General features: G+C 43.1%; 1 long non-coding RNA gene across 1 annotated transcript; it reads right to left on the reverse strand.

The window, feature by feature from the left end:
- Positions 1 to 1,311: 1,311 nt before the first annotated feature.
- LOC148507766 (uncharacterized) lies at positions 1,312 to 14,397 on the reverse strand. Its single transcript, XR_015869669.1, has 3 exons — positions 14,016 to 14,397; positions 2,047 to 2,354; positions 1,312 to 1,373 (listed from the first exon to the last, which is right to left on the reverse strand). It is a non-coding gene; the product is annotated as an uncharacterized LOC148507766 (long non-coding RNA).
- Positions 14,398 to 16,472: the final 2,075 nt, after the last annotated feature.

The following is a 16,472-nucleotide window of genomic DNA, read 5'->3' on the forward strand; positions in this document are numbered from 1 at the left end:
CACATTAAACAACCTACAAGCTGGTCATGCGTGGCTTCTGGGTAAGTTGGACACATAATTTTATGACCTTACACAGATTTTTTTTGTTTGTGTTGGTAAATTTGGTTTATTTTTCACGCAGGAGACAGTGGTTATCCCTGCTCACTCCTTATGTGGTCCCTACACCAGGTGGAGCACTGTATTGGCCTTTTAAAAGGCCAATTTAGATGCCTCCACCGCTCTGGTGGTGACCTAATGTATTTCATGGCTATGGTTTCCAAAATTGTGGTCCTGTGTGGGATATTTCATAACATCGCCATAAGGAGTGGGGTCCCAATGCAGCCAGAGGATGCCTTACTGGAGGATGGCTTTCCTGAGGTTGGGTGTTGGAGAGTGTCTGGGGGGGCCATACGCGATGATGTGGTGTTGCGTTTTTTCAAGTAAGATATATATATATATATATTTTAATACATATAGAAAGACATTTATGTGTTTTCACTTTCCAATGGTTTTTTTTATTTTTTTTATTTTTCTGTTTCTCCGTCACATAACAACAACCTGCACACTACCTGAAAAAAAACGTCTGTGACAAATACGATCCAAATTTGGACTTTACACCATGCTACATCTACAACCAGTTCTTGATTTTGTTTTATTTTGGTGTGTGTATTAAACCTGTTTGATTCAGTTGTGTGTATTAAAAAAAATAAAAAAATACCTTGTTTGTAATTATTAATTTTACTCAAAAATTAAAAAGCCAAAAAAAAAATTGCCATTAACTTTTTGATTTTTGGGGCCAAGTGTAAACTGATGATAATAAATGTGCATGTTTATTTGTGTAATATGTTTTTTATTGGCCATTTTTAAGTATGTTTATAGAAATCGAAAGACATTTGTATTTTGGAGTACACATATAAAAAACAAAACTGCGTCTAAAATGCATTAACTACATATGGGTATGGGAGTACCAGTATGGAGTTAATGACAAATACAACCATGATGTATTTTTGTATTTTAAAAAAATTAAACAAAAATGTACCAGAATGTATGTAAAGATATTGTTTCAAAAAAACATTGTTTTTTGAAAATAAAATGACCTTTTTAAAATAAATAACATTGTTTGGACTATCAAATGATTTTTACCAAAAAAAACTAAACCCTTACTACACATACAAACATATTGTTTGCCCTTGGTTTATAATGTGTGAGGCAGTGAATGAGAGTTTTTTCAAAAAACAAATTTATTTTTTAAACAAACAAAACCAAATAAAAAATAACAAATTAAGGATGGTGCAACAAGGAAATGACATGGTCCAAACAAACCAGCATTTGTATTAAATGGCTTCGCATCCAGTGCATTTCGGCCGCTATGGCTTCATCCCGCATCCGTGGCTCTGTTGAAAGATAATTTTGTATATCAATAAACAATACAATATAATTATTTGAAAAGGACAGTATGAGTAACAAAGAAAACATTTTAACATACCAAGCCAATTGTGTTATCCATTTCACAGTAATGGCAAAAATCTGCAAAATCCCCGTTTTTAAAAACATTACATAACAGTATATTATTTAGATACATTTAAAAGGCCTTACCTCATGATAACAGTGGGTAGACCAATCTCTTTTGAATCTGAACTAAGCCTAAGACAATTAGCAATGTTTTTTTTTTTTTTCAAAAACTGGCCCAGCCACACAAGTTGTGTATTGGGCTATATCATATGCACAATGCAAAAACGTCACTTTATTTTTCCAAGTAATTTTTTTATTAAAAAGCCGATTTTTAAATCAATGTAATTTGGATGTACACAACATAAATACATTTTTAAATAAAAAAAGGGTCATATTTTATGCAAAAATAAGGTGGAAAAAAAAAAAACATTGTGAGTGCCTCCATGTGACCAATTCTTTAAAAGTAAAAACTCTAAAAAACAAACAGTATGGATAATCCACCACCAAACAAAGTAATTGTTTTTGAATGGCCTTACATTTGAATACTGGATTCAACATTGTATGCATATAGGGCCCATTTCCTGTAATGTCTTGCACAAAAGGCAAAAAAATTACCTGAGGATTCCAACACAGGGGCAGAGTGGGCCGAATCCTCCTCAGAGGGGGACGTTGGCCAATGCAGGTGGGAAGAAGGAGGAGTAATTTGGGAGGCAGACAAAGGGGAGGGAGTGGACAATAGGGATGGTTGGTCAGGGGAAGGAGGGGTAATTTGGGTTTGTGGTCCAGGAGAGGGGGGGTAATAGGGATGGCCATGTCAGGGGAGGGTGGTGTAATTTGGGAGGAGTGGGCAGGGGATGGCATTGGTGGAGTTGGGGATAGTGGGCGTGCAGGCCTTCTCCGGCATCTCTGTATCCGCTCTTGCCCTAAATGATGCATAGTTTTAATTAATACATAATTTTGAGTTTGAGAAACAAAAAACATAACATACTCACATACTTTTAATCCCCAAACCCCCCCCCCCAAAAAAAAAAATCAAACAAAATTACATCAAGGTCTCATTTATAAAAAAAACAAGGCCATACAGCACACGGGCACACACATTAAGGCTTATTTACATTTGCACACGCATTAAGGCTAATTTACATTAGCAAAGTACATTATGCAACTAAGATTGGCATACACATGGAACCATTCACATATACACTTACGCCGACAGATCTGCAGCCGCAGAAATTCCAGCAGGCCAGGCGACCTGCGGCGCAGTTCCGACCATCGCCGCTCGAGTTGGCCGATGGTCCTGCAAAAGTCAAGGGAACGCAGATGGCGACGCACCTCCGCATACCGCCATACGCTTCATAAGGTTAGTGATGGGGGGCAGTCTATTCATCAAGCGCTAACCATAACCTCTGTCAGGACCAGCAACTCATGCCGTGTGAATGCACTGGCTCTCATGATGGCAATGATTTTTTTATGCACAAAACTGTTTTATTACAGGTACCAAAAAAAAACTGATTGGCTAATGAACTTTCAGAAATAACATAGGATAAATTCTATTGGTTAATGTTTTAGTCATGTGAACAACCCAAAAAAATATATTGGGAGTTATGATTGGCTTGATGCATTTAGGTGCGTAAGCAAAGTTAAGACCAAACAAATAACCATATATTATTTTTAAAAAACAATTAAACCAAACCATTAATACCAAACAAACCTTCTTAGGACTTAAACTAAAAATCAGCTTTGTCCAAAAATCCATACGGATTCAGCGGAGAAACTGGCAAACAAAACAAACACAATAAAGTTTATTAACATTCAAAAAAAAACCTTGAGTGAAAACATTTGACTAACAATTAAGTAAATTAATGTAATGATTGGCACCAATCGATTAACCTATGTTTGCCGAACTAGGAACAGGGCAATCAAAAAATGACAGGGTTACTTCCGGAATTACTTGTGCGAGTGCAACCATCATCAAAAGACGAGTAGAGTGCTCGCTATTTCTGTTGCTCGCTAGCTAGAGGAGGGGTTGGGTGAATATGGGGTGGCAGCCTAGCTATGAGCGGCCACACGTGCGAGGGCATTGTTTTACATATTCCCACTCGTACGTACTGCGGGCGAACACAGATTTGCGTCCGGGTCTGAATCAGGCCCTTAGTCTGACTCCAGGAACAGGAAGCTGCTGTTCAACTTCGCTTTTCCAGTGACTGTGTTTACTAGCTTGTGCAGCTTTCCAAGTTCCACATTCTTTTCTACCAGTGTTAAATCCTAATGTGTGGATTAACTTTTAATATTATACTGTTTATTTCCAGTGACTCTTTTCAGTGTTTCCCAGGATCAGACTCCTCCAGTGATTTTGTCAGCACCTGTCTGTGTTGAAACACCAATTTAACTATTTCAGTACTAATCAGCATCTAATTCTCCTGTGTATATGTCAGCACCTGTCTCTGTGCTGAAACTCCAGTTTAACAATTTCTACACCAGTTCTGCACCTGGATCTCCAGCGGGCATAATCAGCACAGCAGCTGTGTACTGATTTCAAGTGTCATTCTCCTGTGTCTGTGTTTGAATCACCACCATGTATACTCAGTACAGCATCTGTGTACTTACTGCCAGTGTCATTTTCCTGCGAATGTGCCTGCGTGTGGATCTCTGGTCTTTTCCAGTGCATTTCTGGGTCTACATTCCTGATTTTCCCAGAGCAAAACATTCTTTTCCAGTATTTCCAGTGCCATTCCATTTTTCAGTGTTTCCCAGTGCCATTCCATTTCTAGGGGGTAAATTTATTAAGTTCGAGATAGGTCGAGATGACCATCTTGGATGATTTATTAATTTTTTTCCTGTTTGCAAATTTACTAAAGGCAAAAGTCAGGTGAGTTAGAGAGAGATTACTCTCATCTCACTCGTAAAACTCGGATGAGATAGCAATCTCGAATCAAATCACCATTGGGCCAAATCGGAAGTACATTTCACCTAAAACATACATCTCTCAAATTACCAAGAATTGGGATGTCAAGTTCGGATGAGATAGGAGCAAACTCTCTGTCCAAATCACTTTTCAATCTCTCAACCCCCTGAGCTGCGAGATGGTCAGAAACATACACAAATCATTGTGATTTGTGTATGTTTCTTTCTGTAAATGGTTAAAATAGGGTAAATTTTAAAAAGAAATGACATGAGGTCCCCCCCCAAAAGACTAATCAGCCCGACTCTTGACAGCCAGTCCTGGTTTTTAAAATTACAGGGAAAAAAATGTCTAGGGTTCCACTGTAATTTAAGAACCAGCACCAGGCAGCAGGGCCAGACCTGGTTTTAAATATAGGGAGAAAAAAAAATGGCATGAGGTTACCCCTATATTTAAAACCAGCTCTGGACCCTTTCAAGTGGGGGGCTGATGTCACAGCCAGGGGTGCCCTTCCACCGGACCCCCAGCCGCAGCATCAGCCCTGACCACTAGTCAAACCAAGCCAGGGATCCCTGTGGAGTTGGGGACCGCTTCAATAAAGGAGTCCCCCTCTTCATGGCACCCCTGGCCTAGGCTGACAGCACAGGGCTATCCCCGCCACCCCTTGGCAGTGGGTGGTGGGTTGATAGTGTATATGTTGTGTTAAAAATAGAATTATCAACATTGTATTTACAGTGGAACTACAGGTCCCAGCAAGCCTCCCCACCTGCTGGTACTTGGAGAACCACAAGTACCAGCATATGGGGCATTAAGGGCCCACTGGTACATGTAGTTCACCTGTAAAGAAATATGTAAAAAAAAGACACACCATGAAAGTAAAAATGTATTACATCCATACACACTCACACATACTCACCTGCTCCCAGATGTTCACATCCCCTTCTCAACGTAAAGTATCCAATAGAAGAACCTGTAAAAAAAGATCCAATACTCACCTTTTTTCCCACGATGTTCTCCGCAGTAATCCAAACAGGGCCCCGTACACACTGTATCAACACGCTACGGCATTTTTGATACAGTGCGCTAATGACAGCTCAGGGAATGAGCTGTAATTAGTCTCGGGCTGCGAGCCAATCAGCGGCAGCTTGACATTTGCAGCCGCTCATTGGCTGGGACCCTCATGGGTCCCAGCCAATGAGCTGCCGCTAATGTTAAGCCATTCCCGATTGGCTCCCGGCCCGGAACTAATGACAGCTCAAATGAGCTGTCATTAGCATACTGTATCAACACACTGTAGCATATTGATACAGTGTGTCTGGGACATTCCTCGAGTAATTTTCCACTCATGCCAGTAAAAGGCAAGGCCTAGGTGTTTAGGAGAATTTGCATTTAGGTCTGGCTCCCATTCCCTCTGAAAACTCTGTACTAGTTTCAGAAGATATCCAACTCTTCAATTCCACTCAGCCACTTCTGCATTTTTGGATAGCGGTGCAGCTGGCAATTTATTCTAATGGATTTATTCTTTTTGAGTCTCTGGGTGTATCCGCTGTCCCTTTGGAACAGGAAATTCCTATCTGTGGACTGGATGAAGGATTGGTCTCTAATAGTCTTATTAAGTTCAAAACACCTCCTCTCCGGTTGTCTGTAAGAGTTCTATATTCTGAGATTATCTTATTTTTCCTTCTCCAGTGTCTGTTAGCACCCATCATTCTTGGCTCAGGGATCATAGTCCCATTATTGACTGGTCCTCTGGGAAAATCATGAAATGGAGTCGTGCCTGCCAATATCATCTTGCTGTACCTGTGAGGGTGGTTCAGCCTGCTGTTACATAAACTCCTCCAACTATTCCTGTCCAGTACTGAGAATACTCCAATGTCTTCTCTAAACAAAAGGCAGATGCCCTTCCTCCTTATCGGCCATACGACTGTGCCATCAATTTAGTTCCTGGTGACAAGTTACCTAAAGGCCAGTTGTATTCTTTGTCTGTTCCTGAGAATAAGACTAAGAAAGAATACATTGAGGATGCGTTGGCGAAAGGATTTATCCGCCGTTCTAAGTCTCCGGTCGGTGCTGGTTTCTTCTTTGTTGAGAAGGACAGTTCCCTCTGTCCTTGTATTAACTACAGGGGCCTCAATAATAGCACTATAAAAAACTCCTACCCTCTGCCTCTCATTTCGGACCTTTTTTGATCAGTTGCGTCAAGCCACTATCTTTTCTAAGACTGACCTTCGGGGAGCTTACAATTTCATCCAAATTAGGAGTGGCAATGAGTGGAAGATAGCCTTCTGTACTCACAGGATATTCTGAGTATATGCTCATGCCGTTCGGCCTAGCTAATGCTCCAGCAGTCTTTCAAGATCTAATTAACGATGTCCTTCATGAATTCAGTCAATGAATCAACACCATCAGCATGTTCGCCAAGTTCTGCAGAAGTTGTGAGAAAACCACCTTTACGCTCAGTTGGAGAAGTGTGATTTCGACATCACTCAAATCACTTTCCTAGGCTACATAATTTCTTCCCAGGAATTTTCCATGAATCCTAGAGTTGAAGCCATACTGGAGTGGGTCCAACCAACTACCATTAAAGCTATTCAGCACTTTCTCAGCTTTGCTAATTACTATCGAAGGTTTGTCAAGTCATTCTCTGCTATTGTAGCACCTTTTGTGGAACTGACCAAAAAAGAAGCTGACACCTTCCATTGGACATCCAAAGCTGTTCAAGCATTTGAGGCTCTTAAGACCGCTTTCACACAGGTTCCAGTGCTTCGCCATCCTAATCCAGATCTCCCGTTTATCCTTTAATTCGATGCCTCCGAGATAGAAACTGGAGCCATCTTGTCCCAGAGGGATTCTGATGATAACAAATTGCACCCCTGTCCTTTTTTTCCCGCAAGTTCACCATGGCAGAATGTAACTATGATGTGGATAATAGGGAGTTGCTCGCTATTAATTGGGCCTTCGAGGACTGGAGGCACTGGTTAGAGGGGACCAAACATCAAGTCACAGTTCTTACCAACCATAAGAACTTATCATACATTCAGTCTGCTAAAAGACTGAATTCCAGACAAGCATGTTGGGCTTTGTTTCTTACCCGGTTCAACTTCCTCATTTCTTTTCATCCTGGGTAAAAAACATTAAGGCTGATGCACTCTCCAGGAGCTTTTTACCAGTGCAACAGACCATTATCTCTGATGAACCTGTTATTATTTATCCTCGCATTCACTGTGCTATCACATGGAATATGGCTCAGCTCATTCAGGCCTGTCAGTCAGAATCACCTCCAGATAAACCTCCCGGTCTTCTGTTTGTCCCAGAAAGATTCAGGAAGCCAGTCCTACTGGATTTTCACTCTCGATGAGCCTTCAGTCATCCTGGCATTAGCAAGATGCTAGAGTTACTCTCCCACTCGGTCTGTTGGCCTTCTCTAACCAAATATGTTCATGAATTTGTCCTGGCATGTGTGGTCTGTGCCCGAGATAAAACACCTTGAACAGCTACTTCTGGTCTGTGGCTTCTTCTCTCCATACCTAAGAGAACTTGGACAAACATAGTCATGGACTTTATTGTCGATCTCCGAGTTTCTGCTCGATGCTCTGTTATCTGGACTGTGGTGGATCGATTTAGCAAGATGACACATTTGATCCCCTTGACTAAGTTACCCTCTGCCAACAAATTCTCCGGCTTGTTCCTACAGCATATCTTTCGTTTGCATGGTTTACCTGTGGATATAGTGTTGGATCGAGGAACACAATTTGTGGCACAGTTCTGAAGAGTCTTCTGTTCTTCTTTGGAAATCTCACTCAGCCTTTCTTTGTGGTACCATCCTCTCTGGAGCAATATTTACGCTGTTATCTTTCCATATGTCATAATGACTGGGTTTCTTATCTGTCACTTGCAGAATTTGCTTTTAACAACTTGTGTCATTCAGCATCCTCAGTTTCTCCTTTCTTTTGTGTCACTAATCAACATCCCAGAGCAAATTTTTTTGACTCCAGTTTGACTGTTTCGCTTTCTTCTTCTCTCGGCACCATTGCATTTGAAGCAAGGTTCATTAAAGTCTTTGGAAGGTCTCTCTCTGCTCCAAGGATTCTGCGGAAAGGCATCGGAGGTCATGTGTCTTTAAGAAGGGCAATTTGGTTGGGCTCTCTATGAAAAACATCAAGCTTCATCAACCTACTCAGAAATTAGGTGTCAGGTTTATTGGCCCATTTCACGTCATTGCTTAGGGGAATGCTCTACATGCCCAGGGGAATGCTCTACATGCTCCTAGGCTGATGAGACTTTTCTTCTGAGATTTTCCTGATAAACCGGGTTCTGGGGGTTCTTCAACCCCACGCCAGGAGGGGGGTACTGTTACAAGTCATGGTCACAACTTTCTTCCCTCTAGCTAATTTACCTCCTCCTGGCAGCATTGTTCCAGTTCTGTCAGTTGCTAGGTGGTCTGGATGCTGCAGGATGTCACATGTTGTCCACTACATGGCTTGATTGGTTCCTTTCCTTATTTGTGCTCACTGGCTTTTTGCTGCCTCGCCGACTATAGCATTCTTTGTGGATCTCTCGGCTCTGCTACATGGTCAGTGTTCCTATTTTCCTGATTGTATTGAGTCCAGCATCTCCAGCTTCGTAGCCACTCCATCGGCTTCCCAGCCACTCCATCAGCTCCCAAGCTGCCACCGGCTTCATCGCCACTCCATCGGCATCCCAACACCTCGATCAGCTCTCAAGCTGCCACTGGCTTTGTAGCCGCTCCAGCGGCTTCCCAGCTGCTCTATCAGCTCCCAAGCTTCTACAGGCTCAAAGCCGCACTGTCAGTTCATCTTGTATTACCGGCTTTGAAGCCGCATCATCAATTCCTTAACTAGTCCTACCAGCTCAAGCCGCACCATCGGCTCTCAAAGCAATGTCATGAATTCTTCAACTTGTAGTATCGGCTTCAAGCCGCACCATCGGCTCTCAAAGCCCCGTCATCAATTCTTCAACTTGTATTACTGGCTCAAAGCTGCACCACCAGCTCTCAAAGCCACACCATCAATACACCCAACTTGTACTACTGGCTCTAAGCCGCACCAATGACTCAAGTCACATAATTAGCTCTCAAAGCCGCACCATCTGGTCACTAACTTGTACTATCGGCTCTGTGCTGCACCATCGGTTCCCAAACTGAACCATCGGCTCTTACAGCTGTACCACTGACTTTTGTTTCCTGTTCCACATGCTAAACCTCTGGCTCCCATTTGTCATTCATGTAAACCATTACTACCCTGACTTATAAGACCAGACGGCCACTTAAGTACTGGTGAACGTTGCTATTTCTAAGGGAACAGCGGGCGGTTGTTAGTGGCAAAAGACCTCACTAGCCTGGGTTCTTGGAGGTTTACACGGTGTTGCCTAGGATTCCATAACAGCAGCATCCTAAGTACCAGTGAGGGCATCATAATCTATGGGAACAACGGGCGATGTTCTAGGCAAAAGTCCTGACTAGAGTGACTCTAGGGGACTTATGCAAATGCAAGGGAGATTCATTACAATGGGACACTTATTGAGTTTTTTATGTTTTGTCACATGGTGGTGTTCTTTTGTTTGATCTCTCTATATTTTGTTGATCTTTCTTTCTACAATGTGGTTCTCATTCTTTAAAAGTATTTTTCTGGTGAGATCTAAAATTGTGGTGAACCCATTATTGTTCTGGTGTTTTTCTAGTTGAGCATATGTGTCACAGATATCCTTATTCAACTGTGACAATCAGTGGTTACAGTATGTATCTCAATTATTAATGCAATGCAGTTGGTGGTACAATCTGTAAAGATTTGTTGCCGTGTATCCTTGAAGGTTATGATATATTGATTGTGTGATGATGTTTTCTGTATCTTGAGGCCTTTGGGTATTGATCTCCATGTTATGTACCATTTCAGGGTGTACAGTGTAAATCCATATGGATCAGGTTTTGTGGTTTGATGTTTACATGCACCCAATTGGAGAACACACATAGGTCTGGAAAGTTTGAATTTCTTTTAATAAAGTAGTAAAACAGTTGATGTGTGAGTACTGTCTTTATTTTTATATTTTCTTCACAGGAGGACTATAGATGCCAATGGCTATAGACTTTCCTAGTGTCACAGTACACAGGCACACACTTACTGGGTCCGGCAGTGCAAGCCAGCAGCAAGGCAGCGGACAGGGAGTCCCTGGCGCCCACTGCTGTGTAGTCCAGATCCTTCTTCTGGCATCCGGTGGCAGAGTGCAGGTGGCTGCAACTCCCCTGTGGGTTGCACACGCTGACCTGAGTAAACTATAAAGTGCCAAACACTCTTATAGGGGACATCACAGGAGGTGCCAAATTCAAGCATCTCCCTATATAAGGGAGTCCCCTGGTGCACTTCTGTGTAGGCTCCCAAACCATACTCAAGCATTCTTTGTGATCCTTACTTGTCATTCCTGACCTTGGCTTTGCTTGTGACCTGATTCTGTCTCCTCCCTGGTACTGCATTTGGTATTCCATTTTTTTACTTTGGTTATTCTCCGTAACCTGTTTAAGCTTCATCCCTGGTACCATCTTGTCTGTTTGGTTCTGACCCAGCTTGTCAACTACATTATATGTCTTCATCATACTCCTCTCCAATCCAGAGTACACCAGCACCTGTATTAAGGGACCAAGTGTGAGGGCCGTGACCTTCGTGTTGGACGTAGCTAAGTCTAAACTGGGCCTCACCAATGCCAATATATGGGCTAGCATCCACTATCCATCCATGAGTTTGTGACAGAATACTCTGGCCAAACATGGATGCACTGGTACTCTTTCACCTCGAGATCTGCAGGTGAATCTCCTCATCAAAATCGAGAATCAATTACAAGACCAGACCCAGATTATGCAGTGCCTACAGAAACTTATGTAATGAGTCAGTGCTGGTCAGCCACCTCTGGTACAACCAGCACAACCTCATGTGGTGGCCATTCAAGCTGCAGGTGCTTCCACACAGATTCCAAATCTCTCAAAGTATTATTGGGATCCCAAAGACTGTCGAGTGCTTGATTCACTTCGAGGTTCAGGTGTCCATTTCCCTTCTCAGAGGACGAAAGTGGCTTATATTATCTCACTGTTGTCTGGGCAGGCATTGGTATAGGTTTTTCCATTATGGGAAAGAAATGTCCATGAAATGGCACTGATTTCCTAGCAGTCTTTCGAAATGTCTTCGATGAGCCCAGGCGAGTATTCTTCACATGGTCAGCTATTCTGCAGTTGAAGCAAGGCAACCAATCTGCTGGACAATATTCTGTGCAATTCTGAGCCCTTGCCTTAGAGTTACAGTAGAAAAATTAAGCCTTGGTTGCACATTTATGCAAGGTCAATCAAGATGATTGGGTGTTCTTGTTGCCGTCGTTTGAATTTGACCACAATAATTTGTTTCATTAGGCATTGGGTCACTCCCTCTTCTTCATCCAGTATGGTCTGCATCCTGATACTGGAGTTATCAGCCCTATGGTCAGTTTCACTTCCAGTGGTCCAGGGTACAGTGAACCATTTTGGAGAGATGTAAAGAGGAATTTGTGCAAGGCCTCTTCTAGGTACAAACTGTTTGCAGACAGTTTACTGGATTACTAAATCCTGGGGACAAAGGGCCTGATTCAGACCTGTTTGCAAGCGCACAGCGGTTGCAAGTAGGTCGATGGTGGCCCAGTGCGCATGCGTGAGCCCTGGAGCGAGTGAGACCTTCAATTGCTCCGGAGCTCACAGCAAAATGGGGCGGCTGTCAAAGTTGATCGACAGCTCACCCCATTTTGTAGGCAGGTAGGGGGTGGCTGAACAAACGGAGGCATTCCCAAAGGAATGCCTGCCATTTGTGGGTGGCCCTACTGACATCACTCGTGATGTCAGTAGTGGACTTCCGGCTCAATTAGAGCTGGAAGTACACTTGGCACTGTGAGTGCTGAGACACTACCACAAGGGTCTCCTCACAATGCCAATGGGCGCAATAATTGTGACCATCGCCAGGCCACTCGCACAAGCTGTGGGTGGTGACCCACAGCTGTGCGAGCAGCCTGGAGGCTGGAATTTAAAAATATAGGGACGCACTGATTCACAATGTGTCAGACTGGGTCTGGCAGCACTGGTCAGCATGTGGAGAGTCACCGGCACATGCTGCTGTTTATCTGGCTTCTCCCGGCATCTGGCAGCAAGGTGCAGATAACCGCACTGGCCTGAGTAAAATTTAAAGTTCGGGTCTGCTGTCAGTTTGGAACTCATGTTTAATAAACAAACTTGGGTTTTGGAATGCATGTTAACAGGTCCAAATTACATGATGTTTGCTGTTTTTATATTTTTTTTTAACCAATTTTTATTGATTTTTAACAAATCCAAAACTGAACCAAAAGACTTCAGGGTGGTTTTGCCAAAACCCGATGATGAATTAGAACCAAACCCAAAACATGTGGGTCCAGCCACCTCACTAATATATAAAATTACACAGACACAAATACACACAGACTCATATATACAGTTACACAGACACATACAAAGGTGTAACTAGGTTCTTTTGCATCCAGGGCAAGATGAAAAATGGCGCCCCCCAACTGTGTGCACACACCGAAAATAGACATGGCCACATGCCACAATGGGCGTGGCCACTGAAAATGGGGGCATTTCTCATCACTCTGGGAATATTCCTTCCCATTCCATATGCACTGTACGGTCCCCTCCGCCCTATGTAATAATAATAATAATAATAATAATAATAATAATAATAATACCACATATCAGTGTGTGCAGGGAGCTGTGGTATTCCTCCTCATATATCACTGTACAGTCCCCTCTCTTCTATATAATAATAATACAACATATCAGTGTGTGCTGGGAGCTGTGTTATTCCCCTCATATATCATTGTATGGTCCCCTCTTTCCTATATAATAATACCACATATCAGTGTTTGCTTGGAGCTGTGTTATTCCCCTCATATATCACTGAACAGTCCCCTCTTCCCAATATAATAATAATACCACATATCAGTGTGTGCTGGGAAATGTGTTATTCCCCATCATATATCACTGCACAGTCGCCTCCCCCTATAAAATAATAATATAATATATACAGACTGTATATATTATATTATTTAGAACACATTACCTGGCTCTGGCTGGCAGAGTAGTGTAGTGCACGCACTAAATAGTAACACTTCATTGCAGAAGTGAAGTGGCAGCAGCCGGTGCATCAGTGACTGCAGGCATCCGGACTTCCCCCCATTTAATAGCACAATCTTCAACATATGCAGCCCACTCCATTCTCCCTGCTGAGCTGTCATCTTCCTACTGGTGCTGCCACATTCTAACTGCTGCAGCCGCTGCCAGTAACCCACTGCCAGGACATGTGACACAGACAGCCTGCCGCTGTATTACTTCTACAGTACTACTGCAGGCTCCTGTAAAACAAACACACTGCCGTACTGAGCCACATACCTGGCCAGCAGAAAAATGGACTTAACAATTACCGCTAGCAACCGTTCTCAGTGGTAATGACCAGGGAGCTGCTGCATAGGAATGTATACACTCACTTGGTTGAAACATTTGGTGGTGAAAGCTGAGTGCCGCTACTATTCCTATAGTCAGCAGGCTGCTATGTACTGGAGGAGTCTTGTCACCTAATAACTGTCACGACCAGGGTTTCCTGGAATAGGGGACGACGGGTATTACCTGTGAGAGCGCTGTGGTGTGGTCTTTCCGGTGGAGGGGCTGGTGCCTGTGGCAGGCATTGGCTGTGCGAAGTGTTCCGCGGGCACTGTGTCATTCTGGCTGGGGTAGGCCTGGTCGTGTTTCCATTCCACTCTGGTATGGGTGCCGCCATCTTGCCTCTGGTCATGTGACTTAGCTGCTCCAGTCCTGGTGTGTCACATGCTCTCTCTGACCTATCACGATTCTGCACTGGGTACTAAGGGAGTTCAGAGCTTCCCATAGTTGCCAGTGCAACGTGTTTCACAGCGTAGCTGTGAGAGAGTCTATGTGCCTTGAATAATCTGTCTGTTTGCGTGCTCGTCTGTGCTCCTGCTGGATCCCAGCTTCCAAGTAGTCTGCACCGCTCTGCCTTCTCCCAGTCTCCTGCCATAACCATCCTGCACCTGCTATTTACCCTTTCCCTGCCAGAGGACCTGTGTGTACAGTTAACCCTGAACCTACCCTGTCTCCATTTACCTAGCTCTCTGATTCCACTCTGAGCCATCACAGTTCTACTCTCCACTTAATTCCATCAGCTGCTACTACTCTAATTACTCCATAGCCCCTCTGGATTTTACCTCACCAGTATCAATCAGTGACTGTTATCCCTTTGCAGCCCTGCAGTAACCATTTGGATTACAAAGACTTTTATTATTTCTGCCACTACCTGGACATTATCTATTCATACTACACAGCTTTCAGTCATCACGTTCCTCATTATACTCTGGACTTTATTTTATCTGTATACATGTCTGTTGGCTTTGGCTGAGGCAACTAGGAACTGTTGCTGACTGGTTGCATCGGTATCACCTGACCTGGCCCAAGATGGCTGCACCAAGGTCCTGGAGAACTTGGATTCTGGTGCACTGTGCATGCATGGATCTGTGGCAGCGGGACACAGGCAACATCTGGGATGTTGCAGCCGATCCTCAAATGGAGGCCCTGCACCGGAGATAACCAGAGTAGCAGGCCAATGGCACGGCAGAGTGTGACAGCACAGATGCATAGGAAGGTGCAAGGGTCTGAGGCAGAGGTCTCTGGCACGGTTTGTGACAGTTACATTAATGGAAGCATATTGCAGGTACTTAGATCTTCATTATCAAGGTGCAAAGCTGTTCTTATTTCAAGACTTTTCTTAGAATGTGCAATGAGACAAAAATAATTCTCCCCAGTGTGTAAAGAATTGTTTGAAGGTGGCTTCTGCTTTGCTCTCCTGTACCCTGCCAAATTGTGGATTTTCTACAATGTCAAGGCCAAACTTTTTGACAACCCCAAGGCTGCTTCCACCTTTTTGAAATCTGCTTGACCCCAATCTCCTAACGGAGTAGCTGCTGACGATTAACTATACTATTCCTTTGAATGATGTCGAGTTCAATACAGTCACTGTTTCTGTGGTCCACACTTGGTGAACTTTTGCTGTCCAGTGGTATAGTATATGCTACACGGTTCTCCATATATAGGGACTCTGGACCTCATTCAGAGTCGGTCGAAGCGGCCGCACGGTCGTATGCCACCGATGTTCGCTATATCATTTGCATATCCGGCCCCTTTTCCCGTATGACCGTGCGGCCGCTTCGACCGACTCTGAATGAGGTCCTCTGTCACAACTTTATTTTTCTATTATGTCTCTAATTTGTTAATTATTTTTATATTCTTTGCTCTTTTATTACTATTAATATTTTGTCACTAATTGGACCCATGGGCCGATTTTCTACAGTAAAGTAATTTTCTAGGCTGCTAGGTGGTTTTTGGAGATTTCCTCCACAATCTTTTACATTATTCAGTTTCTCTCTATACTGGTTACTACAATCCATTAGGGTGAAATCTCTTCACCCTGGGGCCCGTTATCCTTTTTTTGGGCCTCATGGCCACATATATGGTTTCTTTTAAAATTAAAATTTGATTTGAATAGTTTATTAGATTTAATTTCAATCACAGGTATCCTTCTTCTTACACCATATAGTAATGGAGAATATCCAGGATGATACTTTTGCATTACACCTCCTCACTGGGACAGGTTGGAAAGCTCATTCTTTATATGTTACACTGAAATTCCTCCTCCATAGGGTATAGGGTAAATGTCTCAAGACACTTCTGCACCTCTAGACTCTGTCCAGGTTAAATCCTCCCTCAAATTTGTATCTTGGAATGTTGAAGATTTAAACACTCCCATTAAGAGGAGGACAATTTAGTAACAATTAAAAAGGTGGTTTTCCTCCAGGAAACGCACTGGAAGATCTCTGACAAAAACACCTTAAAGGGAACATGGGTGAGTGATTTCTGAGTGGCCTCCTACCACACACAAGGGGGGTACTCATATTATTTAATACGTCGCTTCAATATGAAATTCTTGATTCCCTCCTAGATCCTCAGGGTAATTTTATATTCCTTACTTTGTCACTTGATGGAGAAAAATTTACAGTGGTAAGTGTTTATGCT

This window comes from Taudactylus pleione, unplaced genomic scaffold (assembly GCF_031769625.1).
Source record: "Taudactylus pleione unplaced genomic scaffold, aTauple2 ptg000386l, whole genome shotgun sequence".
Lineage (NCBI taxonomy): Eukaryota > Metazoa > Chordata > Amphibia > Anura > Myobatrachidae > Taudactylus > Taudactylus pleione.